We start from the raw sequence: 24,023 nt of genomic DNA on the forward strand, positions 1-24,023 counted from the left end.
GCTCAGCTGGTTCAGCCTCGGACTCTTTGATTTCAACTCAGGTCATGATCCCAGGATTGTAGGATCCAGCCGTGCTTTGGGCTCTGTACTGAGCCTAGTAGAGTCTGCTTAAAATTTCCTCTCTCTCCCTCTGCCCTTCTCCCCCACTTGTGCTCTCTCTCTGTCTCTAGAAAAAATTTAAAAAATAAATGTAAATAAATTTAACCATGTAGAATGCAATATGGTAATGCCTAACAAAATTAAAAAGTATATATCCATTTACTTAGCATAGACCCTTTATACTGATATGTTTATGCAGGTTTGAAAAATATATGTGGAAGAATATTATATCATTGTAATAGCAAAAATTGGATGAAATCTACAATCTAGCAATAGACCATTTTTATATGCTCTGCTATATCCAGGCAACTAAATCTGATGAAATCATTAGAAAGATTGAGATATAGATGCACTGATGTTGAATATTCTCCAAGATATATTGCTAAGATATATTATGCTAAGACAGAGCATGCCGGCATTTGTATAAATGTACAGGAGACATGTATAAATTGCATATATGTCTGTGTATTCATAGAAAATTTCCAGAAGAATAAATGAGATACTGTTAACAGGGGTTACATCTGAAGAGTGGACTGTAGGTTGGAAGAAGGAAAAAGAGACTTCCTTTATTTAAAAAAATTTTTTAATGTTTATTTTTCAGAGAGAGAGACAGAGTATGAGTGGGGGAGGGGCAGAGAGCGAGGGAGACACAGAATCTGAAGCAGGCTCCAGGCTCAGAACTGTCAGTACAGGGCCTGATATAGGGCTCAAACCCACAAACTGTGAGATCATGCTGTGAGCCAAAGTTTGATGCTTAGCTGACTGAGTCACCCATGTGCCCCAAGAGACTTGCATTTTGATAGATTATGTTCATGAGTTACTTCTGTGATTTAAAATGTTTTAATAAAAAGCTTTAAAATCCAAATGCTTTTTTAAAAAAATGTTTATTTATTTTGAGAGAGAAAGAACACACGTGCAATTGGGGGAGGGGCAAAGAGAGAGGGGGAGAGAGAGAGAGAGCGAGAGAGAGAGAGAGAGAGAGAGAATCCCAAGCAGTCTCTATGCTGTCAGTGCAGAGCACAACGCAGGTCTCGATCTCATGAGCCCTGAGATCATGACCTGAGCCAAAATCAAGAGCCAGACACTTAACTGACTGAGCCACCCAGGTGCCCCTCAAATGTTTTTTAATTCAGCAATAAAGCTGAATTAATTTTCTGGAAATAATTATGTATGTTTGCAAAGCCCTGGATCTAAGATGTTCCTTTAGCATTGTTAACAATTGTGAAGATTTAGATGCAACATAAGTGATTGGCTACAGAATATGGGTTAGACAAATTACAGTGGTTATTAAAAATCATGTGGCAATTTCTTGGCTCAAGGTTTTTATACAAATCCCAGTAAAGAAACCATATTGTGTTTATAACTGTATATTATTTGTTTTGTAAAAGTATACATATTTTAGCATATCTACCCATAATTCTGTTCAAGTTAATTGTTTAATAAATTTCACGATTTATATTTTTAAATCAAGTGATGAGAGAATATTCATGCTATATTGTCAGATAATGGCCCTTGAAAAGTGGATGTAGTGTAACTCAAAGATCTGAAATGTGATATAACAAAACATGACTAGTGGTGGGATAATAGGTGAATTTTATTTTCTCCTTTTTAAAATCTGTATTTCCTAAGTGTTCTCTAAAGAACAGGTATTACTGTCATTTAGAATGAATGAATGAATGAATGAATGAATGCATGCATGCATGCATTCCAGATCATGTTAAGAAAATAAAAAGAAAACCTAAGACATTTAAATATTCCTGCTATATTATGTGGATCCTGAGAAACTTAACAGAAACTCATGGGGGAGTGGAAGGAAAAAAGAAAGAGGTTAGAGTGGGAGAGAGCCAAAGCATAAGAGACTCTTAAAAATTGAGAACAAACTGAGGGTTGATGGGGGGTGGGAGGGAGGGGAGGGTGGGTGATGGGTATTGAGGAGGGCACCTTTTGGGATGAGCACTGGGTGTTGTATGGAAACCAATTTGACAATAAACTTCATATATTGAAAAAAAATATTCCTGCTATGGGTAAATCACTCTTCTCTTAGTATTATTACAACATCTGATTTCATATATTCATAACCCAATTCTATTTTCTTGGTTCAGTAATGCTACTATTTCTTGGCTTGCACATAATAAAATTCCTATATAATTGATGCATTTGTAAGACCCATATATTTAGCAGTCAGTTCCTTTAATAAAAATATTTTTGAACTTGTTTGAAAATTTGAGGGACAATATTTTTCTGTTTTACCTGTATTCGTACCTAAACAATGTTCAATGATCAATGCAATTTGATATAGTTTGTCTATATTCTGTCAGTGTTAGTTTGGCATTTTATAAATAGATTTTACTTATTTTGGTAAAACAGATAAACTATGAAGCAATGTCAGTTTCTTTGTGAAAATTTCGGATACCAGGTGGTAAAGCCTTAATAACACAATCACAAAAACTGTGCATTGTGACTTTCTGAGTCTCACCACCAGAGTAGTGCTGATGCTTGAGCTCTGTGTGTGACTTGATTGAACCATAACATTTAAGGCATTCACCAACCCGACCCATCACTGATAAGGGGACATTTAGCAGGGCCCAAATATTAAAAGTCTTTGTAGTAAAAAGAATGGAATTTGTTCTCTCAGATACCAGTACTTTAAAACAAATACAGCTTTGCTTCAACCATAGCTTGTCCTTCCCCAGCTCCCAAATGTGGACATTATTTAAGCAAATTTGAGCTCAGGATCACTTAGCATTTCTCTTTCCTGTACATTCTGTCAGCAGGCATACATGTTGATGGACACTCATACCTAAAGACAGTACCATTTTAGAGTCCTATTTCAACACCCTTCCTGTTTGTTAGCTTAACACCTAGTTTATCTGTCATACCACAAAAGCATTCAGGGTGATAAAACTTTTCAGATGCTGTCATCTTTATACTATATATGAAGCATGTATGTGTATACACACGCACACACATAATATGTCTTTATTCATATTTACACATACAGGCAACAGTTACTTCAGACATAGAATTCAAAAATGAGTGCAGACTGAAGTAAAAGCCCACCTTTTTGAATAACACAGTTTACTGAAATTGCCCGTGTATGCAGTTCTTACCCATTTCATATTGGGTTCATGTTCACATAGATGCAATTTTGGATGTTAGGAGTTTGGCTACTGTTCCCATCTAAAAATATCCCAGATTAACAGCTTCAAATGCAAACAGTCTTCTTAGCAGTAATTTGAGTGCTTTTAGTACAGATACTCTCTTCCTGCATTTAATCATTGTTTCCCCCTGGCATGCAGAACCTGTGAATCGCTGCTTGGTTACCCCAAGCAGTGCAGAGCTGAGCTTGAGGGTTTCCGTATGGCGCTTCACACTGTGGGGGAAATGTAGGAGCCAGAAATGCTGACAGTGCGCTTTTATTCCTCCTCATCGAGGCAGGAAGTGGTGCCCGCAGCTGTCCAACTGCGGAACATCTGAGCGGGTGTGTTAAAACTTTATCCTCACACTGTCAGATGCCAGGTGCTGGTGCTTGCTTGCTTGTTTGTCGTTCGTGCTGAAAAAAATTCAGCAGAAACAAGTCTGTGTCAGTTCACATGGAATGGTGCAGAAAACTGACCTCACCATTGAGATGTCTGCCTCAAATATTTGGGTATCTGCAATGAACATGGTTTGGGGCTTGAAAGGTGGATCCTTTTTCTCCAGATTTGTATTTCTTCTTTTGGGAGCTGACAAATCCTGAGAGATGGAACTAAATATTTGTTAGGATAATTGTATATGCCCTGGGAACCTCAAATGTGACTGTCTTGTTCCTTTAGATAGGGACGTTCAAGTGTTGGAGGTGCTAGAATGATGATCAGAAATGGGAGAGGAGGTTGGGGCGCCTGGGTGGCTCAGTCGGTTGAGCGACCGACTTTGGCTCAGGTCATGATCTCATGGTTTGTGAGTTTGAGCCCCGTGTCGGGCTCTGTGCTGACAGCTCAGAGCATGGAGCTTCAGATTCTGTGTCTCCCTCTCTCTCTGCCCTTTCCCCTCTCATGCTCTGTCTCTCTCTGTCTCAGAAATAAATAAACATTAAAAAAAAAATTAAAAAAAAAGAAGTGGGAGAGGAGGTGGGACGCCTGGGTGGCTTAGTCAGTTAAGTGTCTGACTATTTCAGCTCAGCTCATGATCTCACGGTTTGTGGGATTGAGCAATGCATCCATGTGCATGGAGCCTGCTTGGGATTCTTCTCTCCCTCTCTCTTGCCCTCTCCCCCCACCAAAAAATAAATAAATAAACTTAAATGAAAAAATAAAGAAATGGGAGAGGAGGTGATGAGAAGAATTTTATTCTTTTGCCAAATCCTTCATCATTTTAATGCTTCTTAGCCTGGAGGATGTTTTGGTAGCCTCTAGTGAGAATCCTGAGTATTGGTTCTGATTTCTTCAAATCAAAACTATACTTCAAACCAAACCTAAGCAAAACATAAGGAAACCAGGTCAGTGTTTTTGTACATTTTTGCCTTCATATTCTGTAAGTGATGTTGGGTCTTTAGAGAAGCAACAAGAAAGTGATATGATTAAGGGATATATGACTATTATTTATGGTTTTTATTTTTCTTCAGGAAATGGATCACTGACTTTCCTATAAGATGAACTAGAAAATTTATCATCCCAAGATCTTTATAAATTAGGATTCAGATGTACCCCTGGAATCCCAATTTGCATTCCTAATGGGAATTTTTTATAACTTCTTAAGTATGTCAGTATTCAGTATGCTTGTGGGGAGATTTGGTAGTATTAAGAGAGAACAGCAAAAAAATCAGCCTCCATTTTATGCTGACACTGAAGCTTTTTCACTTGCAAAAAAAAGCAAAAAACAAAAAACCAACAAAAAAACAAACAAAAAAAATGAAGAAAAACAACCAACCCCCCCGACTGTTGATAGACAAATGCACTTTTTTTCACAAGAAATGTAAAAATAATTAATTTGCATATTTCTTTAGAAACTCAAGCCTCTGTGGCTCTTGTGGTTCCATGGCAGAATTGCAGAGAGGTCCCTGCCCAGTGCTGCAGAGGCTGTGGGGGAGAGGAAGGACTGGAGCCTGGAGCAGATCTCTTAACAGAAGTGGGGAAGAGGCCCAGCTGGAGGAAGAGGGAGCGGCAGTGGCAGGGAGGATGGTGAGAGGACAGACAACAGGGGACAGTTTGGGTGGTCCCACAGGGGATCAGGTAAGGAGCGATGGAGATGTCCTGAAAAGTAGACAGGAGTCTGAAAATAGGAATTTTGACAAAATCAGTAAGACAAACAGCAGCATCAAGACCCAGGGTTCCGAGTCTGGCAATGGCTTCCTATGTACAGAGGATGCAATCCAAATCCTTACCAAGGCCTGCAAAGTCCTACAAGATCTGGCTCTGGCTTTCCCCTTTAGCCCCATCTCTCTTTATATACCCCATTGCTTGTATATTCCAGCAAATTCACCTGTCTCTGGTTCTTCCAACATTTTGAGCTTTTTTTTCTGACTCAGAACCTTTCTACAATCTGTTTCCTCTGCCCGGAATCCTATCTTCCTGCTCTCCACCCCCTGCCACCTCCCATCCACTGGCCCCAGATCTTTCTTCTCCTTCAAGTCTCAGCTCTAATGTAACCTTCAGAGACATCTTTCTTGACCTTCTAATTTATCCAGGTATAACCCCTGCCCGGTTACACTCTGTCACAGTCTTCTTGAACCCTCTACCTGTCTCCCATGTGATCTAGGTCCTACCACCATCCCCAACATAAACAGCAGTCTGAGACCCAGAGAGGTCAAATAACTGGCCCAAATCATACACGAGTAAAAAAGTGTATCGGTCAGGATACATACACAGGGAACAACAGTATGCTCGGATTTGCCTGATTTAAGGAGACCTTAAACCTGAAGATGTAGGAAATAGGGCTGTGTGGAGAGGATCACCTGCAAAAGACTGAAACCTTTGGGTAAGGGATGTGGCTGGACCAAAGTGGCCCTGCAGAGAGGGAGGCCAGGTGAGGGAAATCAGACCACACTCTCCTTTCTCCCTCAGTATCCAGCTAGTGCTCCCCATCAGGAAGCAGGAAGGTAAGGGAGCTGGTGATGTGATCCACTTAGGTCAGCCCTAAGGGCACAGAACAGGGTGAGACAGGTAGATCTGCGGGGCAAGCAGCAGTGGAACAGGGATTCGAACTTAATCTGGTTCCAGGACGGATGCTGTTAACAACGACACATGTCTGCCTCTCTGGTACAAAGTGCTTAGCTAGGACTGCTTCCTATTTAATCATAGACCTGAGGGTCAGCAAGGGGTTACTGTTTTTCCTGTGCTCGCTACAAAGCATAGTAGGTGGGTGATGTTAAACATGCTTCTCTATAGAGGAGAGCCAAGGATGATTTATTAACTTCCTCAGTACTTTCTAGAGGTGGAGGAGAAGTCTCCTTTTTATTTTATTACCTCTTGTAGCTAATTAGGTTTTCCACAGTAGTCTGAGCCTTGCAGCTGCTGGAGATGACTCCCCAGGTAACTTTTGCATCACACTCCGGGGCCAGCCTGCCTTTGATTCGGCTGCCTTGTCATGTTCTATCCAATTTCCATAGTACAGGAAGCACCTTCATTTAGGACACCGCATTGCGTGCTCACAGCAGAGCCCTTGTGAAATGAAGTGCCTTGCTCACTTGGAGAGGGTGGCTTTCTTCTTTCCCAGTGCAGCTTCAGGAGTGTAAACATTTACATATACCTAGGCTTCAAGGCTGATTCACACACATGTTTAACACCCCACATCAATTTAGCCTACGAGGGCGCTTGTGATAGTTGTGGGACTGGTGACTGACCTCAATTATGCAATTGTTTATCAAATGCTTTTCCGTGGGCCGAACACTGGGGGCTACCATGATAAACAAAGTAGACATGGTCTCATCATATTTTCATATTATACTTTTAAAACAAATGGTCCATTGAGGTTGAAGGATGTGTCTTTTCCTCCCTTAGGGAATAAAAGAGAGGGCAAGAAATCTAGCCTAAAAAAATCATAGACATGAGAGACATAAAAATCCATATTGCATCATAGCCGTTTTAACAGCCATTACTTAGCACCTGATGGTGAAATATGCGTTTATGCCATATGGTATGTGTACATTATGCTTTTTATCATATATCTTGAATATACACTTAGCTGCATCTCATCCTAATGAGAGGAATTTCTTGCTTTCTGTATCCTTGAAAAATTCCCTCAGATTTACCTAGGAGAGATCCTAACGGCAACAATAACGTAAGCCACTCCGTTAAGGGTGTTCACTTTTTGCTGGGTTCCTCTTGCCACTTAACAGTCACTCTTGGACTTTATTCAAGTACTAGTTTTCCAGAGAACAAGAAGGAAGTTTCTGTAGACGTATAAAACTTTGAAGATGCTCGAGGAGTGACCACAAATCCCAATAGGGCTTTGTGGCTAAATGTCAATATCATCTAGACAATCCAGTAAATCCACTTTCTGTCTGTAAGGCAGGCAGGCAGGGAAACAATGTGCTTAAGAGTCAAGGTTCTGAAATCAGATGTGTGAAAACCTTAGGCAGGTTATTTAATCTCTAAAGTATCAGTTTCCTTGTCTTTAAATGGAGATGATATGAATACCTCCTTCACTAGGTAGTTTTGAGGACCAAAAGACGTCATGTACCTGCATGGAACCTGGCCCATCATGAGCACTCAATAAACATTACCTAACCTTACCAGGATCCTCATCCCCACATTAGTTATGTCTGATTCCCTCTTCTTAAGTAAGTGGGGCCCTGGAATATTGGGGTTTTTCTGTGCAAAGCCTATTTGTCCAATGTTGTTGAAACAGGTGTTTTGTCAGCACTGGTTTCCAGGGAAAAGCATAGAGGAGCAATCTAGAATGCCTCCAACAGGCAAAAGAAGATAAGATCAAATGTTAGAGTAGAAAGTAGAGGCTTATCCAGAGAAATTGCCCAAGTAATTTCACAGTGTAGCTGTAACAGTTTTGCTATGTTACTAGCATCCTGGGACATGGATGGGCAGGAAGCCAATAAGGACAAGCATGACCTTCCCTGGGCAATAACGTTTGAGAATCTTAAATGCCACTTCACAGATGGGACATAGATCCTACTGGTTGGGTTCAGGAGATCTGGGTTTAGTGAGGTGGATATGAGGCAACTAAAGAAAAAGCTCATAACTATCCCAGAGAGAGAATGTGCCTGAAGTCACACTTTAGAGGCCAAATTTGCTTTCTTGGAAACAGGGTTTAAAGAGAGGGTGGAGTAAATGGAATGCAGTGAAGAATATCCAGAATTTGTCCTGTGAACTGGGAAGAGAGGCCTGGAATTCTCTCTCTTTCTCTCTCTGGGTTCTGACTATACATTCTTTGAGATAAAGGTGCACTTCAGCTGGACCAGCTGATGATAGAGGGCGATGAATGAGGCCATAAGGAAGGTAGGGGAAAGACCATGAAGCCCACTCCAGATCATGCAAAGGGCTTCAAGTCTGTAGACAATGGAAAGCCATAAAATTTTCATTTTCTTTTTCTTTTTAAATAAGTAGCATGACGAGATTTCTGTCTTAGGAAGACCACCCTTAAATTCTTCTTATCCCTACAGTCTTAATTACTGCTTCCTCCTCATTCCCACACAGCTTGGCGCTCATCACATCATGATTTATATTATAGTTATTTTTTCCCATTACTGTCTTCACCTTCCAATTGTGAAATCCCTTGAAGGCAGACCCTGTGTCTTAGACTTTGTCTTAAAAAAAAGAGGGGGTGCTAAGGACATAAAGATAAAGTGAAGATTTGGATGACATCCCCTGAAAAGTTTGTTTCCAGAAACTCCTGAAGGGCTTGGGGCTCAGGTAGTGAGTTAATTGTCTTCTACATTAGACTTGTGCCCCTGGGCATGAGTCAGCTATAATTTGGCATGAGGCATGGAAGCTTTCTGAAAGTTCTTTTTCTCTGACCTTTTTCATCTCTGTCTTCCCAGGCTCGCCACATGTTTGCACATAGCACTCAGTATGTGTTTAGTGAAGAAAAGGCTGGTACCTCTTCTTTGAAGGATGGCCTTAGCTGGGGCGTTTCAGAGTGGTGCATTCCTCCATGTTAGGGTACCCTTGGTGGTATCCTGCTATGGCAATGTGGAAGCCCACCTGGTCTCCAGGAAGATGTTTGTAGTAAAACCATTTCATACTGCACAGCCCAGAGCTGAAGAGCAGACCCTGGCCAGCAGAGGGTAGCAGAGGGCTGCAGAGCAAGGTCAACTTCTCCAAAAGGAACTTCCTTCTGGAGGTCATTGAACTATCAGGAGATGTCCCTGGAAGGAGAACTTAGAGTGCAGAGTCGACAGGGAAATATTCAGAGACAGACAAGAAGAAGAGCCAGTATCTCCTTAGGGAAAAATTGGGTTGTAGAGAAATGGAGGAGCTGCCCCCCTGACAACCCTGAAATAGTTTGGGACTACCGATGGGAAACTAGGAACTTTGGCTGAGCATGTGGAGAAAGGAGCAGCCCAGCACTATTACAAAAACCCTTGCCTTCTGCAGACCTTTAGAGTCTTTGGTGAGCTGGATGAGACACGGTGTCTAGAGGACCTCAAAGGGAGTTAGTCTCTAGGCCTTTAACTTGCTTACACAATGCAGTGGCTCTGGCCTCTGGAAAAATCCCCTCTCCATCCTCATCCTCACATCCCTCTCCAACTCAACCACCCACTTCTGTCTCATCTATTTGTTCTACAGCCAGCGGTGGAGTAATAAACTCAGGTTCTCATTGGCAACTGAACAGCCTCACTAGTGGCCATCTACCCTCAGTTTACCGTCATGACTAGCAGAATTTAGGAGTTGTCCCTCTCTGTGCTTTATTGAGTTTTCACTTACTGGCTGAGAGGGATCTCTGAGTTCTTCTGGTGGCAAATTTAAGTTCTACACTTTCACATCTAAATTAGTATTCCAGCCTCTTCTTACTATGGTTTCCCAGGACAAAAGACTATCTTTACGCATACAATAATAAAATTAATCATCTGCAATGTGCAAAAAAGAGATACGGAATGAGATGTACTCAATTTCTTACAATTTGTTTTAGTTGTGATTTCCTATTGTTGGCCTTGATACTTAGGATTACTGACAGAATTTGTGACTTTTTTAAAAGAGAGAATGTTTGAATGTTCTATTTATTTTTTCCCAAGTTTGTTGGTCAGTGTACCATATCAGTGTCTTTGTGTTTTTATCATCTAAGTGTACTGTTCCTCAAAGAAGTGTCATGAATATCCTTATTGGCCAGAGCCCCATTGCCTGGTAAGTTATCTTTCTAAATGACTTATCCTTGCCCCTCTTTCCGTAGTTGGTTAGCAGCAGGTGCTATTGAATGTATGGAGGGGTGCGTACCTATTGTATAATAAGCAGCATTCCTTCTTTTATCCTAGGACCACTCCATTTCTCCAGCTGAACAAAAGAGCTACCATCATATTCTTCCCTCTTCCAGTAGTTAAGTGTGGGGTCATCACCAAAGGAAAGGTTTGAGGATCAGTTAGCTCAGCTACCAACCCACTTGGCTTCAGAATCTCTGTGTCCTGGGAGAGAATATGACCCAGTGAGTCCCTTTCTATTTTGTTATATCCAGGATTTAGTGGCTGTTTCATTTCATCATCCCAATCACATCCTTTGTGTTGGGCATACAGGAATTATTCTTAGTGGCTTATAGGACAGAATCACAATTCATTAGTTGGTGATTATTACAGGGAGACAATTTTGTAATCAGTTTAAAGAGGCATTTTCTAACAGTTGAACCTGCCCAGAGACAGATGAGGCAGTTCACGAGGGGATGAACTCCAATCATTGGAGTTTAGGCAGAGGCTGGAAGGTCACTTACCACCACTGGTTCTCTCTGATACTCAGATTGTTTTTAAAGTCTTTTATAGCATTCAGGACACATAATGATTGTGACCTTCTAGAATGGGTTTCTTACACATCCTGACTGATGCCTGAGCCTTGGCCGGAGGAATAGTGTAATACACGTTAGAAACAGTATCTAGCTTCTCTTTACCTGACAAAGAATAAATTTGCATTTGTTGAAGTCCTATATACCAGGTACTGTGCCAAGCATTTTATGTCTTTTAATCCTCACAACAACCCTGCTGGGCAAGGTGTATTCTTTTCATTCCATAGGTAAGGCAACTGAAACCCCAAGGGTTTAAGTCCACATCATAGCTGAGCCCAAATTTGGAGCCAGATCTGTCTGAAGGTCTGTCTTTTCAACACACCAGGCCACGTTTAATAAAGAATTGAAAGCTATGCTTGCCAAAGTTCTGGCCTTCTGAGTACACCATGCATTTCAGTCACAAGTAACAACATTTACAATAGTAATTTATGATCAAGGAACAGTTTGTAATTTTTTTATACATGACTGCAGGGCACACACAGCTCAGCTCATTTTACATTCACCTCTGAACATGTGTACAGCCCGCCAGTTCTCAGTCTGTGTCAGCAAGCGGAGTGGATGTGGTGCTCAAGGAAGGTGAAAAATAATTGACTACCTTAGATTTATAGGAGTCACAGATTTTTATAACTGGATATGCTGGGAGAACTGAGTGTGGGCAAGTGAGAACAATGAATTCTTCCAGAAGGTAGCGACTATTACCCTTGCTGATGTAAGCTAAGTCTATCTCTTCTTCCTTGGATATTGCCTTAGAAATGTATGAAGCAAGCTGCTTGAGGACTGATCACAAATGTGACCACAACAGTGTGACTAACTAATTCCACTAATTTGGTCTTTAAAGAGCCAAGAGCCCAGAGTCATCCCAAGGAACATGGACATAGCATTTCCCAACGCTAGCTGGAAAGCTGGAGCACACATCCGAACAGTCAGCCTTTTGATATTTATTACCTTTATATGAAAACAGACATTGAAACTTGCTTTGTATTCATTTGTTTTCCAGGTTAGCTCTTGCAATTTGCTTTGAATGTGCAGAGAGGGATTTTTCAGAAGTAGCATCTGAGCCATAACAAGGAATCTTATCTGGCAGCCTTCCCTGATCTGTCACTGAAGGCTAATCTCACCACAGGAACACTGTCGTACATCATAAAGATGTACACCCTTTCCAGGCGTTTTAAAACCTGTTCGTCTTCCCTTTGTTGCACAAACACTGACATTGTCTACAACTGTTGGTTTTCATAATATTACTAACAATCGGTTAATTGCCCTCACTATGTGCACAGCACTGTTCTAAGAGTTTTTCATTTCAAAACAACTTTGTGATGATTCTCATTTCACAGAGGTAGAATCTATATCAAGCTTTTTTTTCCTTAATAGGCTAGGAAAAAGAAATAAAAAGTTGAAATAAAAATCTCTGCAAGCTTTAAAGTGAATATTCAATTTAAAACACAACACACACACACACACACACACACACACAAAACAGTTTCAAAGAAATATATTCTATAAGTTATTCGCAGAATCATATCTTCTGTTCACCATAGTTTCAATCTTTTTTTAAACAATTTCTGTACCTAATCAGAATCAATAGATCTCCTTAATTAAATATATTGTGAGACAGTTGGTATCCCTATGAAAAAATAACCTGTTTGAAAACTCACTCAGGGTCAATTCTCTGACCTTTTGTGCCTTTTTAGAGTTGTTAGAGTTGTTGCCTTTTTTGTGCTGTTTCTATCTCCATGAACGCATAATTCACCTTCCTTCTAATACCTAGTTAGCACCTGGTTACTCTCAAAAACTGCTGGCTTCCGGGTCTGTCCACAGGTGCTAGATAAGTATTCTTCTGTATCTGTCTCCAGAATTGCAAACAGTGACATTTGATGTGATTGGCTTTGTTTTAAGTGCAGTGTTTTAGCGCCTCATAATAGCATTCTTTCACTTAGGCCTGAATTTAGTTTCAAGCTGGTAGATTCACCTGGGCTTATGTCAAGGAATTGGTCTTCCTGAAGCCCCTGAAAGACTTTGTTAGGGACGGTTCCCCCTGTAAGCCCTATAAGCAAAATCAACGTATCTGTATATTTTCAAAACTCTGAATAGGGTTCCATGCTCTAAAATTGCGACCAAACATTGTAAATCTGAAAGTTCTTCCAAACTAGGAATCTTTAAGTCTGTTCCAGGCTTTTTAAGACACTAAGAAGTACAACATCTTCACAGTGAGGCCTCCAAGCTTTGAGATCAGACAGCCTCAGACTGGTCCTGCCAGGAGGGTCCTGCTAAGAAGGATTACCATACATGTAATGTGCCCAGTGATGGCTGGGTGCTCACAGGATAGCAGGGAGTCCATGAGGAGTGGTGGGTATGAGCGGAGTGAGAGCAAGTTGGTAGTTGGAGGATCATTTCAAGGTCAGCAAGAAGTAGGGAGAGGGAGAGAGAAGAATGGAAACACATCAGACTTGATGCAGGGGATGGGCTGGGGTTCAGATGGTGGTTAAGGTTGACAGAACGTCTGGAAAGAGTAGCTCAGGGATTTTTATCGGGATCTAGAAAAGAATAAGTACTTTGGGATAGCGAGAAGTTTCTTTGAGAACCCGGGTGCTATGTCTGGAGATACATTTAAAGACAAACTGAGACCTCTAGTATTGAGGAACCAAAAGGTCTGTGGCTTTCATGGAACAACGCTCAGTTGTAGGGAAATTCCAAAGAAGAAAAAGCTCACTGGAATCATGATTCTTCCCAGCCTATCCTTATAGCTTTTTTGTTTAAAGTCAGAGAAGTTCTTTTTTTTAAAAAGGGTGAATGTTTTTTTCAGCGAATAGAAATTTTTCCTTTGAGATGTAATGACGATCTACTCTTGCCAAATCTTTATATCATTTGAGTCAGTCTATGGCAGACAGTTTACCAAGTGCCAAACTCAGTTTCCAATCGCAGCTTTGAAAGCATGGTAAACCCACACTTCCTTGAAAGTGGCAATTGGATATTGCATCTGGCACTCAGCAGAGCACAAGGGTGGCATTCGTTCTGTTGGTGTACCCAAGTTAATTGGTGCTATCTTTCAAAATATGTACATAATGATTCGTTTCTTTAAATCATGCCATTTGCAGTGTTTATATACTTCTCTGATGAGAACTTTGGAAAATGATTTCATAGTACTCTATCTTATACTTTGATATGGCCATTTTACATTACAACCCCCTGTTATTAGGAACAGAGAGGTTAAATAACTGACCCAAGCTAACCTAATCAGTAGAGCATTCTGAAACACTTCTGACACTTCAAATCCTATTCTTTCAAGGTTGGTACAAAATTTATCTGTTCCCCGAAGCTGAATCTAACTGACTATACTTAATAATGTTATACTTTTATATTCCTCCTTTAAACTATTTTTATCATAATTGGGTATCTAGGCCTATCTTATCAATACTTATCATGTTTTCATATCTAATACATATAGAGACACAGCCGTGCTAAAGGGAAATACTGTACTAGCTGTAACTATTTCACTGTTCCCCCAGGGAGACTTGGATATCTCTAGGGTAGAGACCCTCGTCCTCCAACTCTTCAGTGTCCCATATCCTCTGGCACAGAGCAGTGTGTGCTGTGGGAGCCCAAGAATCTTTGCTGGAAATTAAAAAGACTGACTATACTAAATGTCGGTCAAGATATAGAGCAGCCGAAACTCTCATTTGCTTCTGGTGAGAATGTAAAATAGTACAAGCCACTTTATAAAACAGTTTGGAAGTTTTTTTAGTTTTGTTTTAGGTTAAACATACATATACCATTTGATCCAACCATTCCATTTCTAATTATTTATCCAAGAGAACTGAAAGCATATATTCACACAAAGACTTGAACAAAAGCATTCACAGCAGCTTTATTTGTTATAGCCCAAAATATTTACAGGTGAAGTGATAAGCAAATCATGGTATATCCATACACTGGAGTACCACTTCCCATTAAAAAGAACAAACTATCGATACACACAGCATGGATAAATTTCAAAGTAACTATACTGAATGCAAAGCCAAACAGAAAAAGGTGTGCATACTGTATGGTTCCATTTATATAAAAGTCTAGGTAATGCAAACTAACGTATAGTGACAACATATCAGGTTGCCTGGGGACGGGAAGGCAAGGGGGATAGATTTTAAAAGTCATGAGGAAAGTGTTTGGGGTGATGGGTATATGCTCATTATCTTGATGATGGTGATGGTTTCATGGATATATACATACATCAAAAGTCATCATGGGGCGCCTGGGTGGCGCAATCGGTTAAGCGTCCGACTTCGGCTCAGGTCATGATCTCACGGTCCGTGAGTTCGAGCCCCACGTCAGGCTCTCTGCTGACAGCTCAGAGCCTGGAGCCTGTTTCAGATTCTGTGTCTCCCTCTCTCTCTGGCCCTCCCCTGTTCATGCTCTGTCTCTCTCTGTCTCAAAAATAAATAAGAATTAAAAAAAAAAAGTCATCAGATTTACATTTTAAGTATGTTTGGTTTATTGTCAATTATACCTCACAAAGCTGAAAAAAATCACAAAAAAATACCGAACCTATTCTACGTGCACCATTTTTCTGTCAGTATGCCACTGCCTCCATGCTTCCATGGCAATAAGCTTCCTCTTTGAGACCAGCATGCAAGAGGACACTGAGCAGATTGGAGGCACTTAAGTCAGACAGAGCTGGTGTGATCCAAGATTTGCTGCTTGCCAGCTACATAACCCTTGGGCGAGTTACTCTGTGTCTCTAGACCTCGGTTTCCTCCTCTAATAAATGGAACTAATAATATACCAAACTCACAGGAATGGCATAAAAATTAAGTTAGATAAAAGGCCAGCATAAATGGTAGCCATTACACGTTCCATATTGTTAAGGACCTGTTTTTGTTTTAACGAGACAGGCGCACATTTATTGAAAACTTTCTCAGCTTGATTTAATTCTTGCTGATTCTCAACCAATTACTGAGAATAAAGCAATTAGCAAAGAGAGAGCAGACTATGCTTGAAAATATAAATAATACAAAATCACTTCTTGGCACCTATCCACTTAATTCTCCATCATTTGTGCTAAATCGAATTAGCAGCACATGTGTGTGTTCAGATGTTCTAAGCAGAGAATAGGTTAATACAGAGAATGTGTATCAGGGGCAAAGTGGGAATTGATAAATTGAATGGCACTGAAAGGTACTTGAAAGAGTGTGAATTTTGGTTTAGACAGTCTGACTTTAAATGTGAGTTTAGCCTCTTAACTATGTTTATGTGAAGCCCTGGACAGGTTAAACCTCTAAGGTCCTCTGTTTACATACTGTAAAATGCAGATAACACTTTACAAATCATAAATCATTATGACAACTATTTATATTAATTTTAGAAATAATTTCAAGGATCATATATGTGTAACGGTTCCTATTCTCTAATTCTGGGTAAGGCCAACTGTGTGTGTACTAAGATAAACACATTATTTAACCTGAGCTTCATGGTATTTATTTTTAAAAAAACCATTAAAATGCCTTTGTAAACTCATTCTGGAATAATTTTGTGTGTGTGTGTGTGTGTGTGTATGTGTGTGAGTGTGTAAATGAGACCCCCTGATCTCTTGAATCCTCCCATTGATATTTTAAGAAGAGTATTTTGTCACATTAAAAACTAAGTGCATTCTGTGTCTCCCTCCCTCTCTCTCTCTTTCTCTCTTTAAAACAAAACAAGAGACGCGGGGCGCCGCGCGTGGCCAGACCTCAAGCCTCTCGGAGTCAGGTGCCCCTGGTGTTCCGGCCTTCTGACTTAGACTGAGATTGATACCCCAGGCCTTCCAGTTTTCAGGCCTGCGGACTCCAGCTGAATCAAACCACTGGCTTTCCAGGTTCTCCAGTTTGCACATGGCAGACCGTGGGACCTCTCAGCCCCCATAATCCCATAAGAATGCAGCCCAGCTGAGATGGTCCTCGTAGCTGGTGAGCCTGAAGCAGAGAACGTAGCTCCCCCCCGATGAAGACTCCTGCCAAACTCAAACTGTGAGGGTTTCAAGTTCTTTGATAACAGAGCTTATCCATTAGCTATATTCAGAACCCTCTACAAGATTTTCATGGTGACTCCATAAATTTTATGGAGACTCCATAAATGTCCTGTTGAATTGAATCTTATTAAGTAATTCATCCATCAGCAAGGAACTAACAATTAGTATGCCTTGATGGAGGACCATTTGCTTCCTTAAAATGACCCAGGGTGGAAACATGGGGGAGGCCAAGAATGTTCCTCATAGTGATGGCCGGAAGATGGCGGCGTAGGAGGACGCGGGGCTCACAGCGCGTCCTGCCGATCACTTAGATTCCACCTACACCTGCCTAAAGAACCCAGAAAACCGCCAGAGGATTAGCAGAAGGGAGTCTCCGGAGTCAAGCGCAGACGAGAGGCCCACGGAAGAGGGTAGGAAGGGCGGCGAGGCGGTGCGCGCTCCACGGACTGGCGGGAGGGAGCCGGGGCGGAGGGGCGGCTCGCCGGCCAAGCAGAGCCCCCGAGTCTGGCTGGCAAAAGCGGAGGGGCCGGACGGACTGTGTTCCGACAGCAAGCGCGACTCAGCGTCTGGGAGGTCATAAGTGAACAGCTCTGCTCGGAAAGCGGGAAGGCTGGAGGACAGAGGGAGGGAGAGCTGCCGAGCCCCCGGACGGCAGAGCTCAGCTTGGCGGGGAACAAAGGCGCCAGCGCCATCTCCCCCGCCCATCCCCCAGCCAAAATCCCAAAGGGAACCAGTTCCTGCCAGAGAACTTGCTCGCTCCGCGCAAACACCCAACTCTGTGCTTCTGCGGAGCCAAACCTCCGGCAGCGGATCTGACTCCCTCCCGCTGCCACAGGGCTCCTCCTGAAGTGGATCACCTAAGGAGAAGCGAGCTAAGCCTGCCCCTCCAGCCCCCGTGCACCTTGCCTACCCACCCCAGCTAATACGCCAGATCCCCAGCAACACAAGCCTGGCAGTGTGCAAGTAGCCCAGACGGGACACGCCACCCCACAGTGAATCCCGCCCCTAGGAGAGGGGAAGAGAAGGCACACACCAGTCTGACTGTGGCCCCAGCAGTGGGCTGGGGGCAGACATCGGGTCGGACTGCGGCCCCGCCCACTAACTCCAGTTATACACCACAGCACAGGGGAAGTGCACTGCAGGTCCTCACCACGCCAGGGACTCTCCAAAATGACCAAACGGAAGAATTCCCCTCAGAAGAATCTCCAGGAAATAACAACAGCTAATGAACTGATCAAAAAGGATTTAAATAATATAACAGAAAGTGAATTTAGAATAATAGTCATAAAATTAATCGCTGGGCTTGAAAACAGTATACAGGACAGCAGAGAATCTCTTGCCACAAAGATCGAGGGACTAAGGAACAGTCACGAGGAGTTGAAAAACGCTTTAAACGAATTGCAAAACAAAATGGAATCCACGATGGCTCGGCTTGAAGAGGCAGAGGAGAGAATAGGTGAACTAGAAGATAAAGTTATGGAGAAAGAGGAAGCTGAAAGAAAGAGAGATAAAAAAATCCAGGAGTATGAGGGGAAAATTAGAGAACTAAGTGATACACTAAAAAAAAATAATATACGCATAATTGGTATCCCAGAGGAGGAAGAGAGAGGGAAGGGTGCTGAAGGGGTACTTGAACAAATTATAGCTGAGAACTTCCCTGAACTGGGGAAGGAAAAAGGCATTGAAATCCAAGAGGCACAGAGAACTCCCTTCAGACGTAACTTGAATCGATCTTCTGCACGACATATCATAGTGAAACTGGCAAAATACAAGGATAAAGAGAAAATTCTGAAAGCAGCAAGGGATAAACGTGCCCTCACATATAAAGGGAGACCTATAAGACTCGTGACTGATCTCTCCTTTGAAACTTGGCAGGCCAGAAAGGCTTGGCACGATATCTACAGTGTGCTAAACAGAAAAAATATGCAGCCGAGAATCCTTTATCCAGCAAGTCTGTCATTTAGAATAGAAGGAGAGATAAAGGTCTTCCCAAACAAACAAAAACTGAAGGAATTTGTCACCACGAAACCAGCCCTACAAGAGATCCTAAGGGGGATCCTGTGAGACAAAGTACCAGAGACATCACTACAAGCATAAAACATACAGACATCACAATGACTCTAAACCCATATCTTTCTATAATAACACTGAATGTAAATGGATTAAATGCGCCAACTAAAAGACATAGGGTATCAGAATGGATAAAAAAACAAGACCCATCTATTTGCTGTCTACAAGAGACTCATTTTAGATCTGAGGACACCTTTAGATTGAGAGTGAGGGGATGGAGAACTATTTATCATGCTCCTGGAAGTCAAAAGAAAGCTGGAGTAGCCATACTTATATCAGACAAACTAGACTTTAAATTAAAGGCTGTAACAAGAGATGAAGAAGGGCATTATATAATAATCACAGGGTCTATCCACCAGGAAGAGCTAACTATTATAAATGTCTATGCGCCAAATACCCGAGCCCCCAGATATATAAAACAATTACTCATAAACATAAGCAACCTTATTGATAAGAATGTGGTCATTGCAGGGGACTTTAACACCCCACTTACAGAAATGGATAGATCATCTAGACACACAGTCAATAAAGAAACAAGGGCCCTGAATGATACATTGGATCAGATGGACTTGACAGATATATTTAGAACTCTGCATCCCAAAGCAACAGAATAGACTTTCTTCTCGAGTGCACATGGAACATTCTCCAAGATAGATCATATACTGGGTCACAAAACAGCCCTTCATAAGTTTACAAGAATTGAAATTATACCATGCATACTTTCAGACCACAATGCTATGAAGCTTGAAATCAACCACAGGAAAAAGTCTGGAAAACCTCCAAAAGCATGGAGGTTAAAGAACACCCTACTAACGAATGAGTGGGTCAACCAGGCAATTAGAGAAGAAATTAAAACATATATGGAAACAAACGAAAATGAAAATACAACAATCCAAACGCTCTGGGATGCAGCGAAGGCAGTCCTGAGAGGAAAATACATTGCAATCCAGGCCTATCTCAAGAAACAAGAAAAATCCCAAATACAAAATCTAACAGCACACCTAAAGGAAATAGAAGCAGAACAGCAAAGGCAGCCTAAACCCAGCAGAAGAAGAGAAATAATAAAGATCAGAGCAGAAATAAACAATATAGAATCTAAAAAAACTGTAGAGCAGATCAACGAAACCAAGAGTTGGTTTTTTGAAAAAATAAACAAAATTGACAAACCTCTAGCCAGGCTTCTCAAAAAGAAAAGGGAGATGACCCAAATAGATAAAATCATGAATGAAAATGGAATGATTACAACCAATCCCTCAGAGATACAAACAATTATCAGGGAATACTATGAAAAATTATATGCCAGCAAATTGGACAACCTGGAAGAAATGGACAAATTTCTAAACACCCACACTCTTCCAAAACTCAATCAGGAGGAAATAGAAAGCTTGAACAGACCCATAACCAGCGAAGAAATTGAATCGGTTATCAAAAATCTCCCAACAAATAAGAGTCCAGGACCAGATGGCTTCCCAGGGGAGTTCTACCAGACATTTAAAGCAGAGATAATACCTATCCTTCTCAAGCTATTCCAAGAAATAGAAAGGGAAGGAAAACTCCCAGACTCATTCTATGAAGCCAGTATTACTTTGATTCCTAAACCAGACAGAGACCCAGTAAAAAAAGAGAACTACAGGCCAATATCCCTGATGAATATGGATGCAAAAATTCTTAATAAGATACTAGCAAATCGAATTCAACAGCATATAAAAAGAATTATTCACCATGATCAAGTGGGATTCATTCCTGGGATGCAGGGCTGGTTCAACATTCGCAAATCGATCAACGTGATACATCACATTAACAAAAAAAAAAAAGAAGAACCATATGATCCTGTCAATCGATGCAGAAAAGGCCTTTGACAAAATCCAGCACCCTTTCTTAATAAAAACCCTTGAGAAAGTCGGGATAGAAGGAACATACTTAAAGATCATAAAGGCCATTTATGAAAAGCCCACAGCTAACATCATCCTCAACGGGGAAAAACTGAGAGCTTTTTCCCTGAGATCAGGAACACGACAGGGATGCCCACTGTCACCGCTGCTGTTTAATATAGTGCTGGAAGTTCTAGCATCAGCAATCAGACAACAAAAGGAAATCAAAGGCATCAAAATTGGCAAAGATGAAGTCAAGCTTTCGCTTTTTGCAGATGACATGATATTATACATGGAAAATCCGATAGACTCCACCAAAAGTCTGCTAGAACTGATACATGAATTCAGCAAAGTTGCAGGATACAAAATCAATGTGCAGAAATCAGTTGCATTCTTATACACTAACAATGAAGCAACAGAAAGACAAATGAAGAAACTGATCCCATTCACAATTGCACCAAGAAGCATAAAATACCTAGGAATAAATCTAACCAAAGATGTAAAAGATCTGTATGCTGAAAACTATAGAAAGCTTATGCAGGTAATTGAAGAAGATATAAAGAGATGGAAAGACATTCCCTGCTCATGGATTGGAAGAATAAATATTGTCAAAATGTCAATACTACCCAAAGCTATCTACACATTCAATGCAATCCCAATCAAAATTGCACCAGCATTCTTCTCGAAACTAGAACAAGCAATCCTAAAATTCATATGGAACCACAAAAGGCCCCGAATAGCCAAAGTAATTTTGAAGAAGAAGACCAAAGCAGGAGGCATCACAATCCCAGACTTTAGCCTCTACTACAAAGCTGTCATCATCAAGACAGCATGGTATTGGCATAAAAACAGACACATAGACCAATGGAATAGAATAGAAACCCCAGAACTAGACCCACAAACGTATGGCCAACTCATCTTTGACAAAGCAGGAAAGAACATCCAATGGAAAAAAGACAGTCTATTTAACAAATGGTGCTGGGAGAACTGGACAGCAACATGCAGAAGGTTGAAACTAGACCACTTTCTCACACCATTCACAAAAATAAACTCAAAATGGATAAAGGACCTGAATGTGAGACAGGAAACCATCAAAACCTTAGAGGAGAAAGCAGGAAAAGACCTCTCTGACCTCAGCCGTAGCAATCTCTTACTCGGCACATCCCCAAAGGCAAGGGAATTAAAAGCAAAAGTGAATTACTGGGACCTTATGAAGATAAAAAGCTTCTGCACAGCAAAGGAAACAACCAACAAAACTAAAAGGCAACCAACGGAATGGGAAAAGATATTTGCAAATGACACATCGGACAAAGGGCTAGTATCCAAAATCTATAAAGAGCTCATCAAACTCCACACCCGAAAAACAAATAACCCAGTGAAGAAATGGGCAGAAAACATGAATAGACACTTCTCTAAAGAAGACATCCGGATGGCCAACAGGCACATGAAAAGATGTTCAACGTCGCTCCTTATCAGGGAAATACAAATCAAAACCACACTCAGATACCACCTCACGCCAGTCAGAGTGGCCAAAATGAAGAAATCAGGAGACTATAGATTCTGGAGAGGATGTGGAGAAACAGGAACCCTCTTGCACTGTTGGTGGGAATGCAAATTGGTGCAGCCGCTCTGGAAAGCAGTGTGGAGGTTCCTCAGAAAATTAAAAATAGACCTACCCTATGACCCAGCAATAGCACTGCTAGGAATTTATCCAAGGAATACAGGAGTACTGATGCATAGGGGCACCTGTACCCCAATGTTTATAGCGGCACTCTCAACAATAGCCAAATTATGGAAAGAGCCTAAATGTCCATCAACTGATGAATGGATAAAGAAATTGTGGTTTATATACACAATGGAATACTACGTGGCAATGAGAAAAAATGAAATATGGCCTTTTGTAGCAACATGGATGGAACTGGAGAGTGTGATGCTAAGTGAAATAAGCCATACAGAGAAAGACAGATACCATATGGTTTCACTCTTATGTGGATCCTGAGAAACATAACAGAAACCCATGGGGGAGGGGAAGGAAAAAAAAAAAAAAAAAGAGGTTAGAGTGGGAGAGAGCCAAAGCATTAGAGACTGTTAAAAACTGAGAACAAACTGAGGGTTGATGGGGGGTGGGAGGGAGGGCAGGGTGGGTGATGGGTATTGAGGAGGGCACCTTTTGGGATGAGCACTGGGTGTTGTATGGAAACCAATTTGACAGTAAATTTCATATATTAAAAAATAAAAAAAAAAAAAAAAAAAGAATTCTAGCTTCACCATTTAAAAATTTTTGACTTGGGATAAATTATTTAACTTTAGATCCAATCACTTTATCTGTTTTTTAAAAAAGGAATAACTTGTATCTATGATATTTACATGACTAGTTTTAGGTGATCATGAGGGTTAACTGATATAACCTATGCAAATGCTTAAAATAGTGCTGAGCATAGTGAGCACTAAATATCACTGTTATTTAATGTTTCGACCCCCAAAATGTGGAAATTCCATACTAGGAGAAGGATGACTCTACTGTATGCCTGCTGTTCCTGAGTTCATCCCTGCAGGGAAGTGCAGGAAACTACAGCAAACTTAAGCCATAATCCTACTTAAGCCATATAGTAGGATTGTATGGTATTTATAGACCCAGGCTCCGAATTTAGACAACCTGGGTTCAAGTCCCAGCTCTCTCTTTTACTACTAGGTGAGCTTGGGTAAGTTGTTTAACTTGGCTGTGCCTCATTTTCTCCATCTACAAAATTAGGGCAATAATACCATCTACTGGGTAGCTATGAGAATTAAGAGAGCTGATACTTAAAAGGCACTTGGTACATAAAATGGCACACTGAAAGCATTCAAATATTTGAATTGCTAACATGCAAGAATAGTCAAGGAAATCACAGATTGTAAACAACAATTAAAATCCAGTTTAGGTTTTGAGTTCTAGGAAATGTGCAGTTTTGTTCTGTATGAAAATAAGGTTGCATCCGTTAATAGTTTCTACTTGTCCTCAAGCCAAATAGACTACATTGCTATGTATTAAGCCTTTAGTGATTGTTTATGCACCATATAGAATA

General features: G+C 41.0%; 1 protein-coding gene across 4 annotated transcripts in view; it reads left to right on the forward strand.

The window, feature by feature from the left end:
• PLPPR1 (phospholipid phosphatase related 1) overlaps positions 1 to 24,023 on the forward strand; it is a 327,234-nt gene that overhangs the window by 135,946 nt on the left and 167,265 nt on the right. The window lies entirely within an intron of this gene.

The sequence above is a fragment of the Panthera onca genome, chromosome D4, assembly GCF_046562875.1.
Source record: "Panthera onca isolate mPanOnc1 chromosome D4, mPanOnc1 haplotype 2, whole genome shotgun sequence".
Classification (NCBI taxonomy): Eukaryota; Metazoa; Chordata; class Mammalia; order Carnivora; family Felidae; genus Panthera; species Panthera onca.